This window comes from Ovis aries, chromosome 1 (genome assembly GCF_016772045.2).
Source record: "Ovis aries strain OAR_USU_Benz2616 breed Rambouillet chromosome 1, ARS-UI_Ramb_v3.0, whole genome shotgun sequence".
Lineage (NCBI taxonomy): Eukaryota > Metazoa > Chordata > Mammalia > Artiodactyla > Bovidae > Ovis > Ovis aries.
The window spans coordinates 248,363,160-248,390,100 of NC_056054.1; the positions used below are offsets into that span (position 1 = coordinate 248,363,160).

General features: G+C 47.0%; 1 protein-coding gene across 8 annotated transcripts in view; it reads right to left on the minus strand.

The window, feature by feature from the left end:
* PXYLP1 (2-phosphoxylose phosphatase 1) overlaps positions 1–18,626 on the minus strand; it is a 106,188-nt gene extending 87,562 nt beyond the window's left edge. For 2 of the 8 annotated variants that reach the window (XM_042236232.1, XM_042236240.1), the window contains exon 1: positions 20–282. The gene's annotated coding sequence lies outside the window, so the exon portion shown is untranslated. Of the gene's footprint in view, positions 1–19; positions 283–574; positions 726–1,194; positions 1,256–17,045; positions 17,162–18,307 lie in introns of those variants that run through there. The other 6 variants (XM_060395224.1, XM_004003295.5, XM_042236233.1 and 3 more) reach the window with 6 other exon arrangements.
* Between the last annotated feature and the right edge of the window lie 8,315 nt (positions 18,627–26,941).

The following is a 26,941-nucleotide window of genomic DNA, read 5'->3' on the forward strand; positions in this document are numbered from 1 at the left end:
CTTGCTGCCGTCTGCTTACCTGGCGACCCGCGGGCTCGCGGCGGCTGGGGAAGGGGGATCTTGCAGGGAAGCTCCAGTTCCGGCTGCAATCAGGCAGCAGGAGTGCGGGGGCCGGGCAGGCGCGGGCCGGAGGGGCGGGACCGCGCACCGAGGCAGACGAGGTGCGGAGCTGGAGGTGGAGAAGCGGGAGGCGGCGGGGTCTAAGGGACGCACCCGCCGGGGGCTGCGGGGCAAGGACTTGGGAAAAGGGCGGCGGGATCCTAGGCCGGGTTAGGGGGCGCTGGGGCTAGGAGAGAGGGCGGCGGATCAGAAGGCGGGGACTGGGATCCGGGCGCGGGAGCTGAGGGGGCGGCTTAGGGAGAGGGAGCGAGTCCGGGGCCGGGGTTTGGGGAAGAGGCGGGGATGGAGGAGGGAGCTTAGTAGCCGGGTTCAGACCGGGTACTCGTAAGCGCGCCCCTGACCTCCCCTGCCCCGCACCCCTCTCCCACCGGAGTCACTGCCCGGTCGTCCCGGCCTTGGCGCGTTCGGAAGACCCGCTTGGTGTCCGAGCCCGAACCCCAGGACACCCGCCCACCTCGAGCCTCAGTGGGAGGCTCCGCTCAGCCTCAAAGGCAACCGCCTCGACCGCGGCCCGCGCGGCGCTCACCGCCCATGGTCCCGGCCGGGCCCGGCTCCGCCGCAGCGCGCCCGGTTCCGCGCTCGCCGCCCGCTCGGCCGGGCGCAGCGGGAGGCGAGGGCGGCGCGCGCCGACTTCGGGCAGCGCGACGTCTCGCAGCGCCCCCTACTGACCTCGCGGCGCTCGGGGCCCGGCCCGCCCCGCGCTGGGCGCCCTCGAGCTCCGCCCCGGAGGCGGCGTTGCGGTGCGGCCCGGCAAGCTAGAAGGGAGCGGTGGAGAGGACACTGACCGGAGGAGGCCAATACAGGCCCCAGGGACGGGACAACCATCGGAGATCTCGGCGGGCGGAAGTCGCGGTCACGGCATGCTGAGTGCGCGGCACCGCGGCCACCTGAGCGCAGGGCCTCTGCGCGCCTAACTACGCCGGACTCCGGATCAGGAGTGGACGCACGCCTAGGTCGGGTGTGCAGACACGGCCCGGGCCCGGAGCCCTAGTGTGGGGTGCCCGTGGGCCGTGGGCCTGACCCGGCGCTACCCGGGGTCCGGTGATGAGCTGGTCGTCCGTTTTGGGGACTCACCGTTACTGGCTGACTGCAGCCTCATAGACCCAAACTGTCACGATTCTGGCCACCTTGCCCTCCCCACCACCACCACCCCCGCCCCCAGCATACTCCACGTTCCCTTCCGGCCCCAACCACATCCGGCCCTGTGTGTCAACTCTAGACCTCCAGGCTGCTCCCTCCGGGTGGCCTCTAGGTGCCCTGCGGAGGTCGCCATCCTGGCAGCCTCCATCCCCACCCCTTCTCTGAGCTACCAGGAAGCCATTGGGCACTTGACTGATTTCTGAAACTCTGTTAGACACACTTGAGGCTTGCAGTTGAACTTGATTTGATACTTTATGGGGGCGGGGGGGGGGAAGGGTCATTTCTCTCAAATGTTGGGCTCTAGCTAGTGGGGAATACTACTTGATTTCTCTGAGCAAGATAATCTGACCAACTGTTACTGTCAGAGAGGCCTTTGGTATCAGTTCCAGGACTACAGTGACCCCTTCGTACCTTAGAGCAATTGGTCTTGAGCAAAATGGGCTCCTAAGTATATACTGTTGACCTTCTGAGCGTACTTTCTGGAGCTGTTTCTCACATGGCCTCTTCTCTCGTTCCTGTACTGGTGGCTCCCAAATCCACACTCAGCACGGAGATGTTACCCACATTTCTACCGACTCTCTGGCTTTCTGCTCAGAACTTTCCATCTCAGTTCAGCACTCCCAGCACCAAATTCTATCTCTTGCCAGCTCCCAAGTTTATCTTCTCAATGGTCTCACAATGTTCACAGTCTCCTGCTTTGCCTTTCTCAGCTGAAGGCTCAAGATCCAGGGAGCCTTAGCTTCTAAATCCTGATAACCTGCCTTTCTCTTCCCATTCCTGGGATGCCAGGTTGTGCTCAGCTCCTTCCTGCCCCGACCTCTGACATATGAACTGCACCTGCCGGGACAAATTGTTTCACTGTCCCCTTTAGCATCACCCAGATTCTCCCACCTGGCTCTCAGACCACCCTACCTACCCAACACCTCTCCTCCTTTCCTTCACAATCCCACTGGCTATCCTCTCACTAAGTCCAGGCTCTACACCTTCCCTGGTGCTGGCTGCCTCTTCCCTGCATGAGCTAGGGCGCTTTCTGCTCTAAATCAGGGGTCCCCAAACCTGAGTAGGAGCTGGGCAGCACAGCAGAAGGTGAGAAGCACTGCAAATGAGCAAAGCTTCGTCTGTTTACCAGTCACTCCGCATTGCTCACGTTACCACGTGAACTCTGCCTCCTGTCAGATCACCTGCAGCATTAAATTCTCGTAGGAAAATTATCACAATGTAATAATAATAGAAATAAAGCACACAATAAATGTAATGCACTTTAATCATCCTAACCCTGCCCCCTCCCCACTCTGTGGAAAACTTGTCTTTCACAAAACTGGTCCCTGGTGCCAAAAGGTTGCTAGGGGGACTTCCCTGGAGGTCCAACGGCTAAAACTCTGACCTCCCAATGCAGTGTTCCCGGGTTTTATTCCCTGGTCAGGGAACTAGATCCCACATGCCACAACCAAAGATCAAGATCCTGGATCCAGCAACTAAGACCTGGGACAGCCGAATAAATTAATTTTTAAAAAGGCTGCTAAGGACCGCTGCTGTAAATGACAGACAACCCAATCTGCACATACTTAAACAAGAAGGAATTGATTGACTTACGTAAATTAAAAGCTCAGGGCACATCTGCTTCATGCCTGGATTTAGGTCCAGAAACTAAAGCCTTCAGGGATGCTCTATCTCCCAGCTTTGCTTCCTTCCATGTGAGCTGTACTCTGAGGCTCTCTGCAAGACCCCAGCAGATCTAGGCTCACAACCTCACAGCCACAAGACCAGCAGAAAACTGCTTCTCCTTGCCCACCATTCCTGCAAGCCTTGGGCCTGACTCTGGTTGGGTCACCTGTTCACCCTGTCCTCCCAGCCACTGTGACCCCATGGTGGTTCTGTCTCTCCCTGCTACCTGCGCAGCCCCAACAAGTACCTGCTCCTGCATCCCTTCTCTGTCACAACAGGACTGAAGGGGACCCAGGGGCACCACTGCTAACCATTTCCCCACAAAACACACCTCACTACAGTTCACCCTGCTGCAAGCCTCCTGCGTTGGCCCAGGGCATTTTCCAAAACAGAAAAGGGTTCCAAACAGGGGCAGAGTTCCAAAAAGGAAGTGGGAAACAAGACCCTCCACTTACAGCTTCCTGTCTTTTTACCATATCCCCTCCCTAAGTCAAGACTTGGTACAGAGGTGGCCTCAGGCCTCTCTGGGAACCAGGCATCATGTTCTCCCTAGATTCTCCCTCTCGGTCTCTTTCCTCGCTTCCCTGGTTCTCTGATAGCTTCAGTCCCCCTTTCTTCTTGGAGGAGGTGTCCTCTCTGTCCTCCCTGTGGACTTTGGGCTCTGAGTAGTACGCACTCATCCTGGCCCCTGGTGTAGTAACACGCCTTGGCTGGGACTTAAAGGAGGAAGGGGCCACAAGGAGAAAAAAAAAAATTCCTACTGGGGAAATATATGTGAGGAAGCATCTCAAAACTATTACTGCCATTCAGCCTCTTTCCTCTGTGGTTGGTGAGGAGGAGGTAAGGTGTGGCCTGAAGGAGCTGGTGGCCTCCTGGTCAGCAGCTGGGGTGGCTGTGCCAAAGCTGACCACCCAGAGGAAAACAGTCAAGAGGTAGCTTCCTGTCATGTCTAAAACCAGGACCTGGATTTTTCAAGTACATGTCCAGTGAATCTCTGCTTTTCCCCCAAGCAAACTAGAATTGGTTTTTCCATAACATGCTACCAAAAGAGTTCTGAGTAGCACAAGCCCACAGCACAGCGCCTGGCACATTGGTCCCTGAAAAAGAGTAATCTTTCATCATCATCATTCATGTGATAGGGGGCAAGCCATGCCCATCAATGACTGTAAAACAGAGGAGCAAGGAAAAAGCACAAGTGGCCATTTGCTCATAACCTTGGTTTCCCCTTCTAGTCCCAGACTTTGTCCTTCCCACATTCACATTTTGGCCCCCAGGGAAACTCAAAATTCTTTGAAAGTTGAACCCTCTCATCTTATAAAAATAGTCCCAGACTCAGTCAAGTCATGAATATTCTGCCAGGCAGTACTTACTGTTATTCTGTGCAAGCAGCCCCCGCCTGGAGCAGCTGGGAGCAGGTGCCCATCTTCAATTCAGTTTCAATCCGTTGAGCATAAAAAAGCTGAGCAAATATTTGTACAACCTCCTTTGTCCTGCTCTGTAAACTTAGAGAAACAGTGGGGTATTGCCCCTAGCCTGAAAGGATTGACTCGGGGGAAAACAAGAAGTCTAGGACAGCGTATGAGGTAACAACAATACCAGGGAGGCCCCTAGGCACCTAGATGAGGTGGTCGATTGTCATCAGGTTCTAAGTTCCAAAGGTCTGTGCGGTCCACAGCCTGCCTTATGATAGAATTACACATCCATGCAAAATATTTCTTTTGTGCCCACCATAATATCTAGATTACTGATATTATTTTTAAGTTCCATTTACCATGGGTTTTCCTGATTATAAAGGTACCCACTCATTGTAAAAACTTGGGAAAAGACAAAGTACACACCAAAGATGAAAATTTAAATGACCCATGATAAGTGTATGTCAAATAATCCAGTAAATATCCAACCAAGATTTACAGTGGGAAGACTAACCCACACGTGCTTCCATTCCACCGCTGGCCACCTCAGGGCCTCAGGGAGATAAATATCTTGCAAAAGGTTAAAAGTCATTTCTTAGGTTCTTTCAAATCTCCTGCATTCTCCCTAACACATGTATAATTTTTAAAACTGTGGTCAGGGCCTCCCTGCTTCAGCATGGTCCGTGCTCCATCATTTATGTATGCGCATGATTCATTGTACTTGATACCAGCTGCAACCTCATCTCCCCACGCCAACAGGCTTATTATACAAGTCCCTGCCCCTCCAAAGAGCAATCAGGGAGGGCAAACTCATTTTACCATCTAGCTGGGTGAAATCTAATTAGAAAGGCAAATCTGGAAGAACAGAACACAAAATAACCACGTTAAATAAAAAATAAGAGATGGCTTAAAAGCTGACCTTGAGCCAAAAAAAAAAAAAAAATCACAAAGAACTGAAGTAATTTACTGAATCATAAGTCTAAACATTCATTTTGTCTTCTAAAATCTGAGCCCAACCAAAAGACGTTTCTAGGCAAAAAAGAAACAAATAAGCACTGGATGAACTCACACAAATCTTATTTGGAAATCATAAAAGGACAAGGATTTCAGCTATTTTATCTACAACAGTGCCAGGAAGATATGTATTAAAGTTGGATGAATGGATGAATAGACCTGGAGCCCATCCCCCTCGCTTTACAATTAGAAGTCAAGCAGAAAGGAGACAGGAGGAGAGTGGAGATCTGGTGGAGCTTTCTGCAATCTTGTGACCCCTTGCAAGAAAAAAATGGGAGATTAGTGTCCATGAGAGATGTGGGGCCCAGCTAACACCCCAGACTTCAGCCAGGACTGAAAATAGAAAAGATGGAAGCTAGGAAATAGCCTTGGAATTCTGAAAGACACCTTTGCCAATGTAGAATTCTATGCTCAGAGAAACGAGGGACAGAAGGGTAATCAATTTGCCCCAAATTAATCACAGTAATGGAAAAGAATGTACATTCCGCTATTATTGGGTGGAGTCTCATATAGATGCAAATTAAGTCAATAGTGTTTTTCAACTCTTCCAGATCCTTACTATTTTTTTTTCTCCTTTTCTATCAATTATTGAATGAGTGGTTGACATCTACTATAATTATTATGATTAATTGATTTCTTCTTTCAGACCTATTAATTTTTGCTTCATGTGTTTTTAAGTTTTTATTAGGTACAGAGATGATTGGGATTTTATGTATACTTGATAAATTGCGCCTTTGTCTCTTTATCCCTTTTAATATCTTTGATATGAAATCTACTTCATCTGATGTTAACATAGCCACTCCAGTTTTCTCTAAGATAATGTGGTACAATCTTTTCCATCCCTTCTCCTTTAATCTATTTGTCTTATATTTAAAGTGGTTTTTGGTGAGTATAAAAAAGTGGTATGTTGCTTTTTTATTCAACCTGACAACCTCTGCTTTTTATTTGAGGTGTTTCAACTATTTTTATTTAATGAGATTAATAATTTGGTTGGGTTTAATAGTATCATTTTACTATTTTCTATTTGTCCCATTCTACACATTTTTAATTTCTTTTTTGTTAACTGAGTATTTTTTATTATTTATTTTTAACTCCTTTGCTTATTTTTTATGTCTCTTCTTTTTTTTATTGTCAGTGGTTGTGTTAGGGTTATAGTATACATTTTTTAGCTTATCACAGTCATGCTGTGATATTATTTTACCACTTGATTAATAGTGTAAGAAATGTATTAAACTATACTTTGATTAGCCCCCCTACCCACTGAAATATTGTTTTCATACACTTTATGTCTACATTTTAAAAACTCATTTACTTTAAAAACTTTATTTATTTATTTGGCTGTGCTGAGTCTTAGTTTCGGCATGCAGGATCTTTTGATTGTGACATATGAGCTCCTAGTTGCGGCATGTAGGGTCTAAGTTCCCTGACCACAGATCAAACCTTGGTTCCCTGGATTAAGAGCACATAGAATCTTAGCCACTGGCCCACCAGAGAAGTCCCTGTATCTACAAATGTTACAGACTCCATGATACATTGTTATCACTTTTACTTTAAACCGTCAACTTCTCTTTTAAGGTAATTTTTAAAATAAGAAGGATTCATTTTATTGTTATATATTTACCATTTCTGGTGCTCTCCATTTCTTGTGTGGACTCATATTTCCATCTAGTATCATTCCCTTTTGCCTAAAGGATTCTCTTTAACATTTCTTACCCTATATGTCTTGTGGTGATAAACTCTTCCAGCTTTTGTATGTCTGAAAAATATCTTGACTTCGCCTTTGTTTCTGAAAGATATTTTCACTGGGTATAGAATCCTAGGTTGACAGCCTATGTCTTTCAGTCCTTTAAAGTTGTTCAGTTCAGTTCAGTTCAGTTCAGTCACTCAGTCGTGTCTGACTCTTTGCAACCCCATGAATCGCAGCACGCCAAGCCTCCCTGTCCATCACCATCTCCCAGAGTTCACTCAGACTGACGTCCACTGAGTCCATGATGCCATCCAGCCATCTCATCCTCTGTCGTCCCCTTCTCCTCCTGCCCCCAATCCCTCCCAGCATCAGAGTCTTTTCCAATGAGTCAACTCTTCTCATGAGCTGGCCAAAGTATTGGAGTTTCAGCTTTAGCATCATTCCTTCCAAAGAAATCCCACGGCTGATCTCCTTCACAATGGACTGGTTGGATCTCTTTGCAGTCCAAGGGACTCTCAAGAGTCTTCTCCAACACCACAGTTCAAAAGCATCAATTCTTCGGCACTCAGCCTTCTTCACAGTCCAACTCTCACATCCATACATGACCACAGGAAAAACCATAGCCTTGACTAGACGGACCTTAGTTGGCAAAGTAATGTCTCTGCTTTTGAATATACTATCTAGGTTGGTCATAACTTTTCTTCCAAGGAGTAAGCATCTTTTAATTTCATGGCTGCAATCACCACCTGCAGTGATTTTGGAACCCAGAAAAATAAAGTCTGACCCTGTTTCCCCATCTATTTCCCATGAAGTGATGGGACAGGATGCCAAGATCTTCGTTTCCTGAATGTTGAGCTTTAAGCCAACTTTTTCGCTCTCCTCTTTCACTTTCATCAAGAGGCTTTTTAGCTCCTCCCTGATTTCTGGCTTCTCAGGTGGCTCAGTGGTAAAGAATCCACCTGCCCATGCAGGAGACACAGGAGACACGGGTTCAATCCCTGGGTTGGAAAGATACACTGGAGGAAGAAATGGCAACCCACTCCGATATTCTTGCCTGGAGAATCCCATGGACAGAGAAGCCTGGTGGGCAATAGTCCATGGAGCTACAAAATAGTCAGACATAACTGAGTGATTCAGCATGCATGCACAAACACTGATTTCCATTGTTTCTGACAAGGAATCTGCTGTTATTTTTCTCTTTCTTCCTCTTTACATAATGTGTCTTCCCCTCCCCCACTTGCTTTTATAATTTTCTCTTTTCAAGGGTTTTAAGTAATTAGACGGTGATTTGCTTTGATGTCATTTTCCTGTTGTTTCTTCTGCTTGAGGTTTAATGAGAAACCTGTTCACTTCCCCTCGAGGGAGGGGGCTCAAAAGAGTCCTTCCACCCAAGAAACTAAAGCACTTAGATCTAGCTGCTCCCTCGATGCCCAGAGCACCCAGTATATTCTCGTACATCTTACAGAAGCAAAGAGCGAAATATCCCTCACCCCTCTCTCCTCTGTGCCATTCTCTCTATCCCTCATACCCAGCTCCAACACCATATCCTACTCCCTTGGATCCTCTGCGGGTTACAAAATGGTCCAAAGTAGAGAGGTTGAGTTGAGCCATAATCTGGGGTGGGGTTGTAAAGTAGGCCTGGGACAACTGGGGTTCTCCCTGCTGTCGTGGAGAACCAAAGATAGGATGGACCCAAGTCCCTTTGAAAGAGTGACAGGCTAGCATTAGGGCAGTGTGAGGAGTGAGTAGATAATGGAGAGCTTGCAAAAAGCCTCCACTCCCCATTGAGTGCCTAGGACATGCCTGCACTGTGCTGGTGTTACTGGGAAGAATAAAATCTGACTGCATATTGGAGTTTTTTGTTTGTTTGTTTGTTTGTTTTGTTCACTAAAAGAATACTGTCTATATATAATGGGCTTCTCCGGTGGTGCTAGTGGTAAAGAACCTGCCTGCCAATGCAGGAGATTTAAGAAATGTGGCTTTAATCCCTGGATTGGGAAGATCCCCTGGAATAGAGCACGGCAACCCACTTTAGTATTGTTGTCTGAAAAATCCCATGGGTAGAGGAGCCTGGAAGGCTATAGTCCATGGGGTTGCGAAGAGTTGGATCTGACTTAAGAAACTTAACACACTATATATAACAGCCTGCTGTGGGGAACTCTGTCCCTCTGCTTGAGGGTTAAACCAAAGTGCCTTTGTTCAGGGAAATACCCTGACCCTGTCCATTTGTGAGTGGCTGCAAGAAAAAGGAAATTAACACATCCTTATCCTGAGAATGGCCATTCCAGGAAATATATGCAAGATTAATTGGCTTTTTACTTTACTCCCTCACCTCTTCCCCATTTGTGCTCTATGAAACTGGCCAGACCCCCAGTAAGATGGTTATTTTGAGACACTAGTCTGCCATCTTCTTGGTCTGCTGGCTCTCTGAATAAAGTTGTTATTCCTTATCTCAACACCTTGTCACCCAACTTTTTGGCCTGTCATGTGGCTTCCCTGGTGGCTCAGAGAGTAAAGAATCTGCCTGCAATGCAGGAGACCCATTTGATCCCTGGGTCAGGAAGATCTGCTGGAGAAGGGAATGACAACTCACTCCAGTATTCTTGCCTGGAGAATTCCATGGACTAAGGAACCTGGCAGACTATAGTCCATGGGGTTGCAAAGAGTAGGAAGACTGAGTGACTAAAACACACACGTGACAAGCAGAGCAGGCTTGGACTCGGTAACGCTGGGGCCTCAAAGACAGTAGTGAATTGTCACTGCCTGAGCAGCTTCCTACGCCTGTCTGGGGAGACATCTGGCCAAACAAGCAGCAGACAGCAATGTGATCCCTGTGGGTTCAGCAGGGAAAAACATAATCCTATTTCATGTAAGGGATAAAAGCAATAGCTAGAGAGATTAAGGGAGAAGGCAATGGCAACCCACACCAGTACTCTTGCCTTGAAAATCCCATGGACAGAGGAGCCTGGTGGGCTGCAGTCCATGGGGTCACTAAGAGTCAGACATGGCTGAGCGACTTCACTTTCACTTTTCACTTTCATGCATTGGAGAAGGAAATGGCAACCCACTCCAGTGTTCTTGCCTGGAGAATCCCAGGGACGGGGGAGCCTGGTGGGCTGCTGTCTGTGGGGTCGCACAGAGTCGGACACGACTGAAGCGACTTAGCAGCAGCAGCAGCAGAGAGATTAAGTGACATGCTTGGATGACCCAGCAATTTAGTGGTTGCGTTTGTATAAAATCAAGGCCCAGGGAAGGTTTCTGCGACCCTGTCTCATGCTGTGCATCAGGGCAGCCCTCCCTTCCAGAACAAGATGCCTGCCCCCTTCTTGCAGGGCAGAAGTGTTCAGCATGCACATCATGACATCATGATTCTCCAGCAAGGTCATTTGTGCAGATCCCAAGTGCCTGAGCAGGGTCTGTACCACCCAGAGGTAGACCCCACTCAGCTCCTGCTGCTTCATGTGCTTGTGGCTTATCACTGTAGTGGGCCTGTGAGCTTCTCAGATAGTGATGGCTCTGAATTCCCAAGAGTACCTTGCACATGCCTGGCAATCAATAAATGTCTGCTGATCAAGTCCCTGTTAATGAATGGCGATGACTTCATCAGTAAATATTGATAGATTTGAGACTCCTGCTCACTTTGGACAAGTTGGAGCTTTTGCCAAAGGAGGCAAAAAAAGAATTCCCAATAAGCTGGATGTGTTCCAGTTCCTTACATGGACAAATCTGTAATTGATTCAGGGGAATACGTGTGTATGTGGGAGGGGGGGGATCTCTCTGTTGCCATAGTGACTGTGAAAAAAAAATTTATTTAACGGCATCCCAGACATGAAGACTCTGAAGTAATGGCCCTTTTAAAATGGAATCATATTAATAAGATCTATCCAACTGAACCATGTTTCTTTCTTTCTTTCTTTTTCATTAGATGCATTATTAACTTGGCTAGCTGCAAGACCTCATAAATGCAAAGTGCCCATTCAAGAAGAATACCACTTCCAGCATGGAATAAATAAGATACAAATCATTAATTCCAGAGATCCTGGCAGATAAAGAATAAGTTCTGTGAATGGTGATTTTCAGGTTGTAGGGTTCTTGAGTGTGTGGGGGTCACTTCTCTTGAGTGAGTCCTTAAAACCTGGGACAGTCCACACAATCTAGCAGATGAAGCTAATCACAAAGCATTAGAAGGAAGCTGAGGGCGGGGGGGGGGGGGGAGGAAACAAACAACAACTCAGTTTCACAAAGTTCTATACTGTACAAGAGAGGAATTGCAAAAAGCATAAATGTTACAGCTCTCCTGCCCAGTACCACCTTTTAGCATTGGATTTAATAATATTTGGTATTTACTAAGCAAGTATTGTGAGAGTTGGATCATAAGGAAGGCTGAGTGCCAAAGAATTGATGCTCTTGAACTGTGATGTTGGAGAAGACTCTTGCTAGTTCCTTGGATAGCAAGGAGATCAAATCAGTCAATTCTAAAGGTAATCAGTCCTGAATATTCATTGGAAGGACTGATGTTGAAGCTGAAATGCTTCAACAAATGAATAAATGAACAATGAATACTTTGGCCACCTGATGCAAACAACTGACTCACTGGAAAAGATCCTGATGCTGGGAAAGATTGAAGATAGGAGGAGAAGGGGATGACAGAGGATGAGATGGTGGGATAGCATCACCAATTCAATGGACATGAGTTTGAGCAAGCTCCGGGAGTTGGTGATGAACAGGGAAGCCTGGCCTGCTGCAGTTCATGGGATCGCAGAGTCGGACATGACTGAGTGACTGCATTGAACTGAAGCAAGTAATATGGCAGAAAGACTCTAAAATATCCCCTAGTGATCCCCACCTCCTGATATTCACACCCTTGTACGAATAAGGGTATGACCTGTGACTTTCTTCTAGCCAGTAGAAAATGGCAAAGGAGGTGACACTTCTGTGATTTTGTTACATAAAACATAACTTCTGTCTTGTTAACTGAAGATTTTGATGAAGCAAGATGCAACATAGTGAACTACACTAGGGAGAGACCCTCTGACAACTGAGGGCACACTTCACTAATAGCCAGAAAGGAAGTGAAGGCCTCATTCCAACAATCCACAAGGAACTGAATCCTATCAACATGTGAGCTTGGACGTAGCTTCTTCCCCAATCATATCTTAAGATGAGACTCCACCCCTGGCCAACTCCTCGACTGCAGTCGCAGGACAAATCCTGGAGAGGAAGACTTAGCTAAGCCACACCTGAATTCTTGACCCACACAAACACTGAGATAATAAATGTGTGTTGTTTTAAGCCACTAGCTTTATGATGAGTTGTTGCACAGCAATAGAAAACTATTACAAGCACCTATGCATGTTCTTAGTGCCATGGACACAAGACAGACAGTTTGTTGCCTTCATGGACATTCCTTTCTGGTGGAAGAGACAGAAATAAGAATATTAATAAATTACTGCCATGAAGAAAAAGAAATTAAGGTAAGGGAATAGAGGAGGAAGTGGATGGTATTTTAGATAGGGCTGAAGTGTAAGGTTGTCTGTAAGGATGGAGCTTTGAGCAGAGAATTGAAGAAGCGAGCATATTAGAAGGAGGAGCATTCTAGGCAGAGGGAATCGCAAGTCCAGAGGTCCTGGGGTGGATCAAGTTTGGCAGGTTGTAGCCCAGTTAGTTACGACTGAGTGACTTCACTTTCATTTTTCCCTTTCATGCATTGGAGAAGGAAATGGCAACCCACTCCAGTGTTCTTGCCTGGAGAATCCCAGGGACAGGGGAGCCTGGTGGGCTTCTGTCTGTGGGGTCACACAGAGTTGGACACGACTGAAATGACTTAGCAGCAGCAGCAGCCCAGTTAGTACAGGAAGTATTGTAAGAGCTGAGCTCAGAGAGTTAGTGGGGTCAGATCACAGATGGCCCTGCAGACCGTGGGGAGGGCTTTTTTACATTGGCCATGTGAGAGGACAGGCCGGAGCTCTTTGAGCAGGTGAGTGACATCATCTGATCTGAGAGCAAGAGTCAGTCTGGAATGATGATCCTCTTCTAATACCCATAGCATAAACTGCACAGAAGCTACATAGGGCCTGGAAAGTGACTAAGAGAGTCTCTCATCTATTTTTCTTCAGGGATTCTCCCAGAAGTCCTGTGGAATAGGTGTGGCAGGTACAGGAATTCTTCCCCAATTGCATCCCTCTAGTTCAAAAGGCTGATCCATGTGGCTGGACTCCTGAGTCCCCTCTTCACACTCAGGAGCCCCATTAGAATAGAACCAGGAAAAATGGTGTGTCACTCCAGACATGACTTGGGGACCCTGATCATAATGTCAGAAAGATGTGAATATTTGCGTGGGGAATGAAGCGGATGAAAAGCAGTGCTTTTCATGCACAATAATTTCAGTAAGGCAAGCAGATGTACAAGAATCATTTTGTAATGTCAGAGAACTAGATTCTGAAAGTATTTCTTGTGAATTAATTATATATTAGGTTATTGCTAACCTAAAATGTTTCAAATGCCATTAAGATGTTGGTTTTTTTTTTTTTTTTTTGGAGTGGTACTCTACTGTTCTTTTAGAGGCTCTATATTAATAAATGTATTAGAAGTTTTTACACTCACATTTATTATTAATCCCTCAACCTTATTTTTTGTAAGGTTTGAGTTCCACACATGCAATGTTTTTGTTGAGTAAACATAAACCTCAGGTTTGAAAACAAAATCTGTATCATCCCTGAAGTTGAACATATTAAGTAAAGGGCCTCTATGTTTTCTTGGTGGGTCCTGCTTGTTTGGACTACGGGAGAGGAGTAAGGCAGGAAACCTAAACATATTGGAAAACAGGTGACCAAATCCTCACCCTGCCCTCCATCTATCCCCTCATCTGTCCCTTAATCCACCCAATCCATCCATCTACTCAAATATCCATCCACTTATCCACCCATCCATTTGTCCGTTCATCCATCCATCCAACAAGTATTTAAGGAGCACCAAACAGAGTCAGATGTTGCAATGGAAACATGGAGATTAGGCAGTGAAGGCTTGTGTCTTCACATAGTAAATCTTTGTTCTTCACACAAAGCTGGGTACTTTCCCTCAAGCAGCCAGTCCTCACTGCTCTGGAGCTCTCATTTATGCAATCACATATCTCAGCCTTGCTGGGGGATGTCCAAGTAAACTTTGCTCTCAAGTCTTGGGGACCAGAATTCAAGAGATTTCCTCAAATCACTCTGTGAGATGGTTGTAGTCAGAGTGGGTCATCAGAGGTCTCAGAGTGGTCATCAGATCCCAAGTCCTTCTGATTGATGCCTAATTCACAGAGAAGCTCTTCTAGGTACCAATATTAATAACACACAAAGCCTTCTGAGCAAATATTCAAAAAATAATTATGACATGTTGGCAAGACTGATGAGTATGTTCTTATTTTTTTTAAGTGTATGGTTCTTTCTAGGTTCTGTTCCTCTACTGGTTCTGCCCTAAAATTCTGATGTGTTCCCCAAGGTTAACTTCCAATTGTTCCCCTTTATGTACCCTGAGTGATCTCAGCCGCTTCTTTTACCAAATCTGAATCCTGGTCCAACTAAGTTTCCTAAGTAAGCCCTTGACTTGTGTGTCTATTTTCCTACTGGACTCCTGTGTCCCAAAAGGGACAGAAATTCAGTGTGTCCTAAACCAAGCTCATGGCAAGTACAAAATCAAGTCCCCAAACCCTAAGATCTGATGAATGAAATCCACAGGGGATGTCTTGTGGGCACTCCAGAGTAGCACAGAGAGACTATAGCTAATTCAGGAAAGGAGGTCAGTCCTGAATATTCGTTGGAAGGACTGATGCTGAAGCTGAAACTCCAATACTTTGGCCACCTGATGTGAAGAGCTGACTCATTTGAAAAGACACTGACCCATTTGAAAAGGCCCTGACTCATCTGAAAAGACCCTGATGCTGGGCAAGATTGAGGGCAGGAGGAGAAGGGGACGATAGAGGATGAGATGGTTGGATGGCATCACCGACTCAATGGACATGGGTTTGGGTGGACTCCGGGAATTGGTGATGGACAGGGAGGCCTGGCGTGCTGTGGTTCATGGGGTCGCAAAGAGTCGGACACGACTGAGCGACTGAGCTGAACTGAACTGAACCCAGCCCAAGAAGCAGCAGCAGAGGAAGACTAAGCGGCAGAGAAAGCCAAGGCCTCAGGCATAAAATTATGCTATTATCCAAGGAAGGGAGGCCTGGAGAGAGGGTCCCGGACAGACCTGCCACAGAGAGGAAACTTAGCTATTGGGTGGGAGGTTATTTTAGATTTCTCTGGTTAAGGGCTCATGCTTCCTAAGCAGCTAAATGATTAAAATGTTACCTTGTAAGCCCACGGACTCCTTCAGAACCTTCCTGACTCAGAAGCCCACTCTGTGAATATACCCCCTTCCAGGGGAAGGTGGGTACATCAGGCTCCTGTGAGTATGGTTATGTGAGCCAATGTTGAAAGGCATCATCTTGAGTGGCCCAAGAATCCCAGACCAGCCGGAATCTGGACTCCTCAGGTTCCGGTGGCCCAAGGAGGCATGGTCTGCTTTGTACTGCATTAATGACATCCAGTTGATCCACATTTGTACCAGGTGAGCACAACCACCTTCTTGCTGTGATCTCCAGGACCACTGGTTCCGCCATCTCCCTTATTGATTCAGTAACACCTGAGTGTTCTTCCGTAGGAGCCATCACTCCAGCGACTAAGGTTTCCATGCTGTTTAAGTGCAGTTTTGCACATAAGTATAAATTGAGAATTCCATGGATGGAGAGGCCTGGCGGGCTACAGCCCATGGGGGTCACAAAGAGTCAAACACGACTGAGTGACTAACACTTTCACTTTCTTTAATAAACTGATTCAATTTGGGGAGTATTCGCTAAAGATGAACACTCCACAATGCAGAAATTCCATTTCTAGGTCTATAATAAAGAGATATGAATGCATACACCCCACAAAAGAATGTTCATCCTAACTTCTTCCATTATAGCCAAAAACCCAGGTGTCCATCAACAGAACAATGGATAAAACACTGTGGATATCCATACAATAAAATATTACACAGCAGGAAAGAAGAATAAAGTAGTGATACATGCAGCAACACAGATGAATCCTATGGACATACAAGGATTGAAAAGAGACACAAAGGCTCATACTGTATCATTCCATCCACATGAAGTCCAAGAAGAGACAAAATAACAAGTCATAGAGGTCAGAGTAGAGGTGACCTCCAGATGGGGAATACTGACTGCGAAGGAACCTTCTGGGAGCTGGACATATATTGAGTTAGCTAAAAAGTTCATTCAGGGTTTTCAACACCTCCTTCGAGAAAACCCAACAGAACTTTTAGGTCAGCTCAATACTTTGTCATGATCTGGGTGGTGGCTACGTGAACATATTCATATGTGAACATTTATTGGTTGTACCCTGAAAAAGAGTGCACTTTTGACAATTTATTTTGTCACACTTTTTCAGGCTTCCCAGGTGACTCAGCTAGTAAAGAACCTGCCTGCCAATTCAGGAGACGTAGAGAGGTAGGTTTGATCCCTGGGTGGGGAAGATGCCCCGGATTAGGGCATGGCAACCCACTCCAGTATTCTTGCATGGAGAATTCCATGGACAGAGGAGCCTGGTGGCCTATAGTCCATAGGGTTGCAAAGAGTCAGACACAACTGAAGTGACTTAGCACACAGGCACACTTTTTCAATGTTGAGAAAGAAAGCAAAAATAGGAAACATTTAAAACTTAGTCGGTCTTGAGCAGAGTATTCCTTGAATCCAAGGAGATCAATTGTATTTAATTTTTCACACAGACTCTGATCAAGTTACATTTTTCTTCAGAGGTAGAGAGTAAATATTTGAGGTTTTCTGGACTATACCAGCTCTGTTCACAATTATGCATGTCTGCCCTTGTAGCAGGAAAACAGTCACAGACAGTAAGTAAATGAGCAGGTGTGTTTGTGCACCAATAATACTTTACTTAGAGAAACAGGCAGAGCATCACATTTACCTGCAGACCATACTTTTAAACTTCCGATCTAATCCATTGGTGGTGACTTCCCAGGAAAATGGCTGAGACCGCTTCAAGGTTCACCAGAGAAGAGTGTAATGATCCGTTAGTTATGTCTGTCAAAAGAATGAATATAGGTACCTGTACAACTGAATCAGGGCCTTCCCTGGTGGTTCCAATGGTAAAGAATCTGCCTGCAATGCAGGAGATGTGGGTTCGATCCCTGGGTTGGGAAGATTTCCTGGAGAAGGGCAAGGCTACCCCCTCCAGTATTCTTGCCTGGAGAATTCCATGGACAGAGGAGCATGGCAGGCTACAGTCTGGGGTCACAAAGAGTCAGACACAACTGAATGACTAACACTTCATAACTGAATCACTTTGCTGTACTCCTGAAACTAACACAATATTGTCAATCAACTATTGTGCTGTGCTAAGTCACATCAGTAGCGTCTGACCCAAAGTGGAACATTAGAATTTCCTGTTCATAAAATTCCTTCAGCCACTTTTGCCAATTAGAGCGCGTCTCCAGGGCGCCATTCTTCCTTGCCCTCTGTTTTTTTGGATTTGTCTGTTTTGGCTGCACCGCAAGGCAGGCAGGATCTTTAGTTTCCCAACCAGGGATGGAACGCGTGCCTCCTGCATTGGAAGTGCAGGGTCTTAACCACTGGGCCGCCAGGAAAGTCCCTCCTTTCCCTTCTGCTTTGCTTTTGTTCACAGCCCAGCAGTGGCAGCACCCCTCCCCACCTCGTTTTCAGAGCAGTGTAACCCTCCCCAGACTCTACACCTACATCCAGTCTTCCTTTTACATCGTGGCCAAAGACCACATATTTCGGCTAAGCAATGGGGCACCTCCTGTGAGTCCCTGCGGTGCCCCAGCCTCTGCCAGGAGTGGGGGAAGACGAGAAACTCCTCCCGTCTCTGACCCTCTGGGGTGAGGGGGGAGGGTGGTGGTGGTGGGGAAGGAACTACAGCCAGTTTTTATTTTCCTTATTTATATGATTTTTATTTGTAGTGCGGCATGTGGAATTTTAGTTCCCTGATCAGGGATGGAACCCGCGTCCTCGGCATTGGAAGCGCGGAATCCCAACCACTGGACCGCCACTTGAAGTTCCTGTTCTGATTTTAGAAACCACTCTTTAACCCGGGACACCTGCCTCGCGTGCCGCCTCCGCCACGCCCGGCCCCTTCGGCAGTCCGTCTCCCTCAATGGGAGAGACGTCTCCTTTCCCTAGGCTCAAACCTCCCGGGCCTGCAGTTCTCACCTCTTCTGCCTCCTCGCTCCTCTGCTTTTCTCCTCGTTCTCTGGGTTTCAACTACTATCTCCATTGACTTCTTTGGATCCGGATTTAAAGACTCAATTCTCTTTCAGTCTTTGGGATAGAGAAAGAAAAACAAAAACAAACCCAAGCCCTCTTTAAATCTCGTGATCCATTTCCAGCTGTTGCGGTATCTTTCTCCTCTTGTCCTCAGCCAAGATCTGGAAAAGTCCTCTCTGCTCACGGTCCGGGCACCAGAGCCCCAGCCTTTCCAGCAGGCCCCCGCCGCGGTCTCCGCTCCACCGAAACCGGCTCGGTTCACACCGCAGGCGACCTCTCTGCAGCGACATCTAGCGGCCACCCTGCAGCCACTCCCCGCTCCGCTGAGTTCCAAGCCGAAAACTCGCCCGGCGCTCCGGATCCGGGTCCTAGGGCTTCATGACCTCACCCCTCCTGCATCTCAGCTCTTCCCGGCCCGCCCCTGAAAGAGTAGTTCTACTGAATTCTCCAGGCATCTTCCCACTCTGGGTACTCTCGATGAGCAACGCTGGCGTCATAGTCATCATTTCTGACGCCACGCCTCTCCTTGGAAAGTTCTGGCATCTTGGGGAAGATGATAACAGGGACTGCGGGTTGCATTTACTCTCCTTTTTTTTACCTGGTAACGGATCACTGATAATTACCGGGATACGTTGCTGTCCACAAAAAAGATGGTATTTCCCAGCCTCCCCTGCCTGCGGTTGTGGCTCCATGACTTGGTCCAGTTGAGGTGAGCTCGTCACGCTGCAGAGCGGGGGTAGGGTGGGGAAGACTTCACTTGGGGTCACCTCCCCTCTATCGTTTCCCCTTCCTCCTTTTCACTGACTGGAGGGAGATGTCATGTTTGACTCCACTGCCGACTCAGATCATGACCTGACTTCAAGGATAGGTTCCGAGTGGTAGACTGCAAATGGTGGTGAAAAGTTGTTGCTGAACCACACAAAGACCCCAGGATTCTTAGCCTCCAGAGGAGAGGAATTCAATCCGGGCCAGAGACGAGGCTTGATTGTTCAGAGCTTTTGTGTAATAAAGTTTTATTAGGCATCAGAAAGGGGCAGAAAGAGTACCCCCATGCAGTGTTAGCCATGGAGTTATATACTCTCTAATTAGTTATTACAGTGACTCAAAAGAATGTCTGGAGGTTGTGAAGACCTCACTAGATCTACTCCCGTAATTTACACCTTAAGATAACAGGATTAGCCAGAAGGCTTTTTTCCAGAGACTGTCCTCAAGCAGGATACATTATTGTTATATAATCCTAAGGAATATAGAGGGACAAAAAATTTGTCCTTTCTTCCTCCTGGAGAATTCCAGACCCCTCTTTCCTTGGGGTCCCCTGGACTTCTTAGCAACCTGCCTAGGAAATGACTCTCTCACTGGGAGCGATCTGGATCCTGGATAACTTGCCAGGGCCTCAGCACCTGCCCTGCATGCTCATTTGACCTTCTCTTACTGGAGAAGAAAACATAGGTACAGAACAGAACCCTGCACCGTGTGCTTAAGTCCCTGTTGAATCTGTTGAGTTTGGGAGTCAACAGGAATCCCGATATATGTCTCCTCCTCTTGCCCATTGAGAAGTTAATGATCTTCTCCCATCCCAAACCTGGTCCTTCTCCTGTGTGTCTCAGCACCCTTCCCACCCCATTCCCTTCCTGGCTTTCCCCTGTCCAGGCCAGAAGTGGCTGTGGTTCAGTCGCTCAGTCATGTCTGACTCTGCAACCCCGTGGACTGCAGCACACCAGCCTTCACTGTCCTTCAGTATCTCCAGGAACCTGCTCAAACTCATGTCTGCTGAGTTGGTGATGCCATTCAACCATCTCATCCTCTGTCGTCCCCTTCTCTTCCTGCCTTCAATCTTCCCCAGCATCAGGGTCTTTTCTAACGAGTCAGTTCTTTGCAGCAGGTAGCCAAAGTATTAGAGCTTCAGCTTCAGCATCAGTCCTTCCAATGAATATTTAGGATTGATCATGTTCAATTCCCTTCTGTCTTCTTACACCCAGCCAGTGATCAGATCCTCACTGTATCTCAGGATGCACACTGCCTCTAGCCCCTGGTTCAGGCCACCATAAACTGTCACTCCACAACCACCCATATCCCTTGGGATCCCGGGGTGCTAGGAAACTGCTGAATACAGGCAGTGATCCTGGGAGCCAAGCCTGAGGTGAAAGGAGAGACAGAGAGGTAAAGGTGCCTGGGAAATGTGATGGTAGAGTTACTGAAAAATTGGGACTTGCCTGGTGGTCTTGTGGTTAAGAATCTGCCTGCTAGCGAAGGGGACACGAGCTTGAGCCCTTGAGCCCTGGAGTCTGGGAAGATCCCACATGCCACATAGCTACTAGGCCCACGCACCACATCTACTGAAGACTGTGGGCCTACAGCCTGTGCTCCGCAACAAGAGAAGCCACTGCAATGAGAAGCAAGGATGAGCTGTGCCCAGTCTCTGCAGCTAGAGAAAGTCCATGCACAGCAATGAAGATCCACCACAGCCACAAATGAAACAAAAATTTACATAAGCAAACCATTTCCTTAAGTTGATGGCCAAATGTTAAAATGTCATTTTTCATATCATTTATAATCTTGTCACAGTCCCTTTAACAAAGTCTGGTTAGATTTCAGTGAAAATTATCTTCCAGAGTAGTTCTCGTTCTCTCCACCCCCACGGAAGGGAGAGGGTAACTTTACTGCGATTAGTATGTATGGTGAAGAATTTCATGTTAATGAGGTGTGTCAGCAGTGATAATTGAACCACTTTTAAACAAAACCAAAAAAGAATGAATGCACACGCTTGCATTGGTGAGAGAGCCTGGGAGTCTGCTTGAGCAAAGGAAAGAAGAGACCCTGAAGGGACGTGAGGCCCTAGGGACAAGCCCTGCCCCACCGTTTCTTCCAGGTCCAGCAAGATGGGATGGTGTTACACCCAGTGGAAAAGCCAGGCCAAATCTCAACATTTGCTTTTGAGATTTGCTGCATCAAGCCCTTCCTGGGGACTTCCCTCTTTTCCCCCCAAAGTCATTTCCAGCCACTTCTTTTTGGGGAGACAGAAGTATCAATTCACAGGCTGTATGTATGGAGAGTACGTAAGGACAGTCAGGGCCCCCGGGCATGCCCAGGTTTAATCTTTCATCTACTAACTACCTGCTGTGTGCCTGACTCTGTGCTGACAGTCTCCATCATCCTCTGGGAGAGTTTTTCATGCCAATTTTGTGGGGGGGGACACTGGCACTTAGAGTGGTGAAATGGCTTGCCCAGAGCAACCAGGGCAGCACAGCTTGAAAGGAATGGGCCTGGGACTGACCTGAGTCTGTCTGACTGCAAATTGCTCCTCGTTCCCTGCTCACCAGGTATCCTGAGCCTCGATAAGGATGTCCATCACCTGAAGAGCTATTAAGAATTCTGAGTCTAGGGGCTTCTGTCGTGGCTCAGTGGTAAAGAATCTGCCTGCCAATGCAGAAGACATGGGTTTGATCCCTGATCTGGGAAGATCTCACATACCACAGAGTAACTAAGTCTGAGGGCCACAACTACTGAGCCGGTGCTCTAGAACCTGGGGACCACAGCTGCTGAAGCCCTCATGCCCTAGAACCTGTGATCGACAACAAGAGAAACCACCATAATGTGAAGCCCTCACACTGCAGCTAGAGAGTAGCTCATGCAGCAACAAAGAGCCAGCACAGCCAGAAATAAGTAAACTTAAAAAAAAAAACAAAACACCAACTTTGAATTCTAGGATACTTAAAGAGAGAAAATTCTAAGTCCAGGGAATTCCCTGGTGGTCTAGTGGTCAAGACTCATGCTACCAATGCAAGGGGGATGAGTTCAATCCCTGGTTGGGAACTGAGAACCCACATGCTGCATGACTGGGCCAAAAAAAAAAAAAAGAATTTTGAGTCTAGGGCCAAACCCCAGAGGTTCTGCTTCAGTTGCTTGGAGCTGGAGCTGGGAGTCTGTGTTTCCACGAGGGCCCCGGGCCTCCCAGATGACCCTGATGCTCAGCTGGCCTAGGACTGGCCCTGTATCAGGTCCCACTGCCTCAAGGTGATAGAAGCTGCTGCCGCAGTGTGGCAGAGAGGGGTTGCTGCTTGCCTGCCCCTGATGAGGCAGCTGCAGGCTTGCACAGGGGTCCGGCCAAGTGTGAAAGGATTACACTCAGCAGTGGGCCCAGCAGAGCCTGCTGTAAAGTGGAAGTGCCAGGAGACAGCTGTGTCCCTTTGTTTTTCCTCCCTAACACCAGGTTCAGGGATTGTAACTTTGAATTCTGTGTGCATTTGACCAAATCTGGTCTTTCTTCTTTCCATCCATCCTATACAGAGATGCCAGGTTAAGCAGCTGGGCACAGTGTGTGCAAATGCCAGCTCCTGTTTGAACATTTGCACTGGCTTCTCCCCATCCAGAGGGCCCAGGTGAAGCTCCTGGCCCCAGGGTGGTCTGATCTGACCTCCTGCTCCTGCCTTTTCTCTTGCTGGTCTCCTTCATGAAGATGCTGGACCCTTTGCTCTGTTTCATCCTTCCTCCCCTCCCTGATTTGGAATACCCCTAGAGCCCTTCTTTATTCTCCAGATCCCATCCCAGCTTAAAGATCCCCATCTCCAGGGAGCCCTCCATGACTAGCCTGGCCCATATTCCTTCTTGGAACACTTGCTGCCATTCATGTCTTGGATTCTGCTGTGTCCTGTGGTTTTCACATGCCTGTGTCCTAAAAACACAAGTAGAGGTCATGTCTCAAGGTCACTGGCTGGATCTTGAATGTCTTCCCCACTCTGCACCTACGTTCCCCACCTGTGCTCGAAGCCCTGAGTTTTCCTAACAATCTCCTTTCCCTCCTTCCCCTGTTCTCAAAACTGCCCTGCCCTATGGCCCATTATTCTGCCATGAAATCAGTAAGCGAGTTTGTGATAATTCAATCATGCCATTTAACCTTTTCATTTTATTAGAAGAAGAGCTAAATTTTATGGCACATCTACCTTTTGTTAGGAGTTGTGCCTCAGTTATCTTATTCATCAGGAAAACTCTGAGGTAGGCGTAGTACCCATTCTGTTGATGCGGAAACGAACGTTCAGGAAAGTTAAACGATATGCCCAAGGTCCCACAGCCAGTGAGGGACCAAATCCAGAAGTGAGGTTCAGGCAAGGGACATTCAATCCTTTCCGTAGCACAAACTCCTTTCCTGAGCTGCAGTGTTAACAGTAGCCGCTAGACGGCATCTGGCAGCAGCCGCGAGCGGGGCAGGCTTAAACGGAACGCTGGTGAGATACTGAACCTGTTGTGCCTATATTCACCACCAGGGGGCAAGCGGGGGAAAGAAACAGCATAAAAGGGTCGCATAAGAGGTGGCTTAGCCACCAGACTGGAGAAACTTGTTTGCAAACGACTGGTGAACCCCATTACCTTAGGGCTGGGGCAGGTACAGAAGCTCATTGATTATTTTAGTTATTCTAAACATTACAAGTTTTGAAATGTGTTACTGAAATCCTCCTCACATATAATTGAAGCACCATAGCCTAAGCAGCGGAGAAGGCAATGGCACCCCACTCCAGTACTCTTGGAAAATCCCATGTGCGGCAGAGCCTGGTGGGCTGCAGTCCATGGGGTTGCTAAGAATCGGACACGGCTGAGCGACTTCACTTTCACTTTTCACTTTCATGCATTGGAGAAGGAAATGGCAGCCCACTCCAGTACTCTCGCCTGGAGAATCCCAGGGATGGGGAAGCCTGGTTGGCTTCCATCTACGGGATGGCACAGAGTCGGACACGACTGAAGCAACTTAGCAGCAGCAGCAGCAGCCTAAGCAGAACTTTAATCTTTCTTGTTGACTTCAAGTTATCAGCATGGTTGGTAAAAAGAGCGGAACCTCATTTCTGCACCTTCCTGGCTTGGCCAACAAAGAAAACCACTTTAAATTACCTCCTGCAGACTGAACACCTTAAATGTTTTATCCCATTTCATCTTTACATTTTTGAGGGGTTCCAAGAGGTGAAGTGACTTGCCCAAGTTTACGTAGTAGAGCCAGGATTTCAACACCAATGGATCCAACTTCAAAGTTTCTTACCCTCTCGGAGCCTCAGTCACCTCATCTGTTCAAGAGGCATCATTATAATAACACTTGTCTCAGTGTTGAATAAGATAATGTGTGTGAAGTGCTTCAGAGAGGGCAAAGATGTGGGGGGGGGTTAAAGTGGGTGAAGTAAGAGATGCTGGTGGCCTGAGGTCTGTCATGTGGTGAATCAAATTGGGTGTCCCTAAGCCCATTCTCCTTTCTCTAGCACCAATAACATTAGAAATTCCTGTGGCAGGTCTCTTCATATCTAATTTACACAAGAAACTGAGGCCGAAAAGGGGATGAGATTTGGCTGAACTCTTTGAACTGGCTGGCGTTCATTAATTCTAATGGAGTCACGTACTTGCCAAACATTTCTCGAATACTTATCATGTATCAGGCCTGTGCTAGGCCCTGGAATACAGAGACGACTAGGTTGAGGGGGCTGCCTCGACTTTCAGGTATTTACACTCTAGAAGAATCAGGACTGCATTTTCATCCCCACTCAACTCTGTGATGTCACCTCACCCATCCGTGCATTCATAGACCCACCCACCAATCAACCCATTCATCTACTCACTCCTCCATCCATCCACCTATTTGCCTACTGTCAACCTACCTATCTATCAATTCATCCATTCATCCATCTACCCATCCAACCACTTACCTGTACATCCATCTAAACAACTGTTTCTGCTTTCCTTTTTTGGGTGAGGCTCCTCTGTGGTGCTCACACAGTCATTTCTGTTCCCTTTGTCACACCACTGATCACTGTGTGACAATGGTCTGTTATCTGGCCTATTTTCTCTTCGAAACAGCGAGTTCCCAGAGAATGGGAAATTGGGCCATGTAAGACATTCAGTAAGTGCTTGTTAATAAAGCATTGGCGCCTAAAGTAAGGAGCTGGGCACTCAGGGATGGTGTAAGGCAATCCACTGGAATGCAGAAAGACCATTTTAGAACTTCTGTTTGCACTTTAGTTTTTAGTTCAATAGCAAGAACGTAGTTAATCATTTCCTGGTATTTGATATCCAGATTGAAAATGGTGTTGCTGACGTACTGGCTAGTCCTGTCTCACTCCTAGTAGGTGAGGCATCCTGAGAGAAGGATAAGAGTTTCCACCTATGGTTGGACTGCTGAGAACCTCTTTCTCTCTCTCTCTCTCTCTCTTTTTTTTTTTTTTGGCCATGCCACACAGCACCCAGATCCCTGGTTAGTTCCCTGATCAGGGATTGAACCTGCACCCCCTGCCGTGGAAGTGGGGAGTCTTAACCACCGGACTTCCAGGGAAGTCCCGAGAACCTCTCGCTTGTTTGCTGGTTTTCAAGCTACTGAAAATACAGTAATTCTTCAACTGTGGTGTCACTGATGTCAATTTATAAAAGCAAGATTTTCAAGCAGCAAAATCTTTGTGTGACTTTGTAATAAGATACTGATTAACCAAAATTTCTGAATTAGTTGATGGTTGAATATGTTTAATATCATCCCCTGAATTGAATATCATATGACAACACTGGGCTTTATATTTAGCAAAACATGAGGGTCAACCAAGAAAGGAGACGTGGGATTTGGGTCACAGGGGATCCCTTGTAGCACAGCTGGGCAGGGCATGTCAGAAGTAGCCAGTGCAGATGAAACTGACGGCTGGAGGACTTAGGCGAAAATGACTCGTTGGCAGGCCTGATGTTTAGCCAGGATGTGCCAGTTTAAGTACTTCTGAATTGGTTGTTAAATAGCAGCTAACATGAGCCACCCTTCTTCCCTGCCCAGCCTCTTCCTGGCAGCTGGACCTTACCATGATGCAGATCCAGACTCCAGGAGTTAATACCTGGCACAACAGAGGGCCTTCTACCATCTGCCCCTGGCTTTGGGGGCCAGTGTTTTGTCCATTCTGGCCACCATCTGCTGTGAATCATCCCCATATATTGAATTCAATTGGGTTGGTTAGTGATTAAATCTTTTCAGCATGATTCTCTGTTCATTAGAGTATCTGTTATGAATGAAAGTTTGGAAATAAAAGTGAGGCTATGAAATAGACAGATAGTACAAAGAAAAGAAAGGCAAGCAGAAATTCCAGGACAAACAGAAGGCTTACAGGAAAGACAGCGTGCTCATTGTTGTTACAGTGACTGGCTCAACCACCATCAGTACTGGCCTAATCACAGTCATGCAAAAATTTCTCCTCCATTTTCAATTTTTAGACTTGGCCTGTAAAGAAAGAACAGAAACCTTATTTATAGTTGTGGAACAGAACATCAATCTTGAAAAAATAAAGTAAAGCTTAGCAGGGCTGGGAGGAAGGAATAGAGAGGGAAATTAATACTTTTCATCTCACCAAGGGAAAGTCAAAAGGCAGTGGGGAAGGATGATGGGTTTAGAAGAAGAAATGTAAAGGTAGTATTTATACTTTTATAGTCATCCAATCAAGGAATGCATATGAGTAATTGCAAGTAATTGCAAGTAATGCATATGAGATTAATCTGAACTCAGATTAATCAGGAAGCTGATTAATAGACCATACCTAAAATTGATCATTCTAGAAAGCATGTTAAAGTCATACTGTCTTG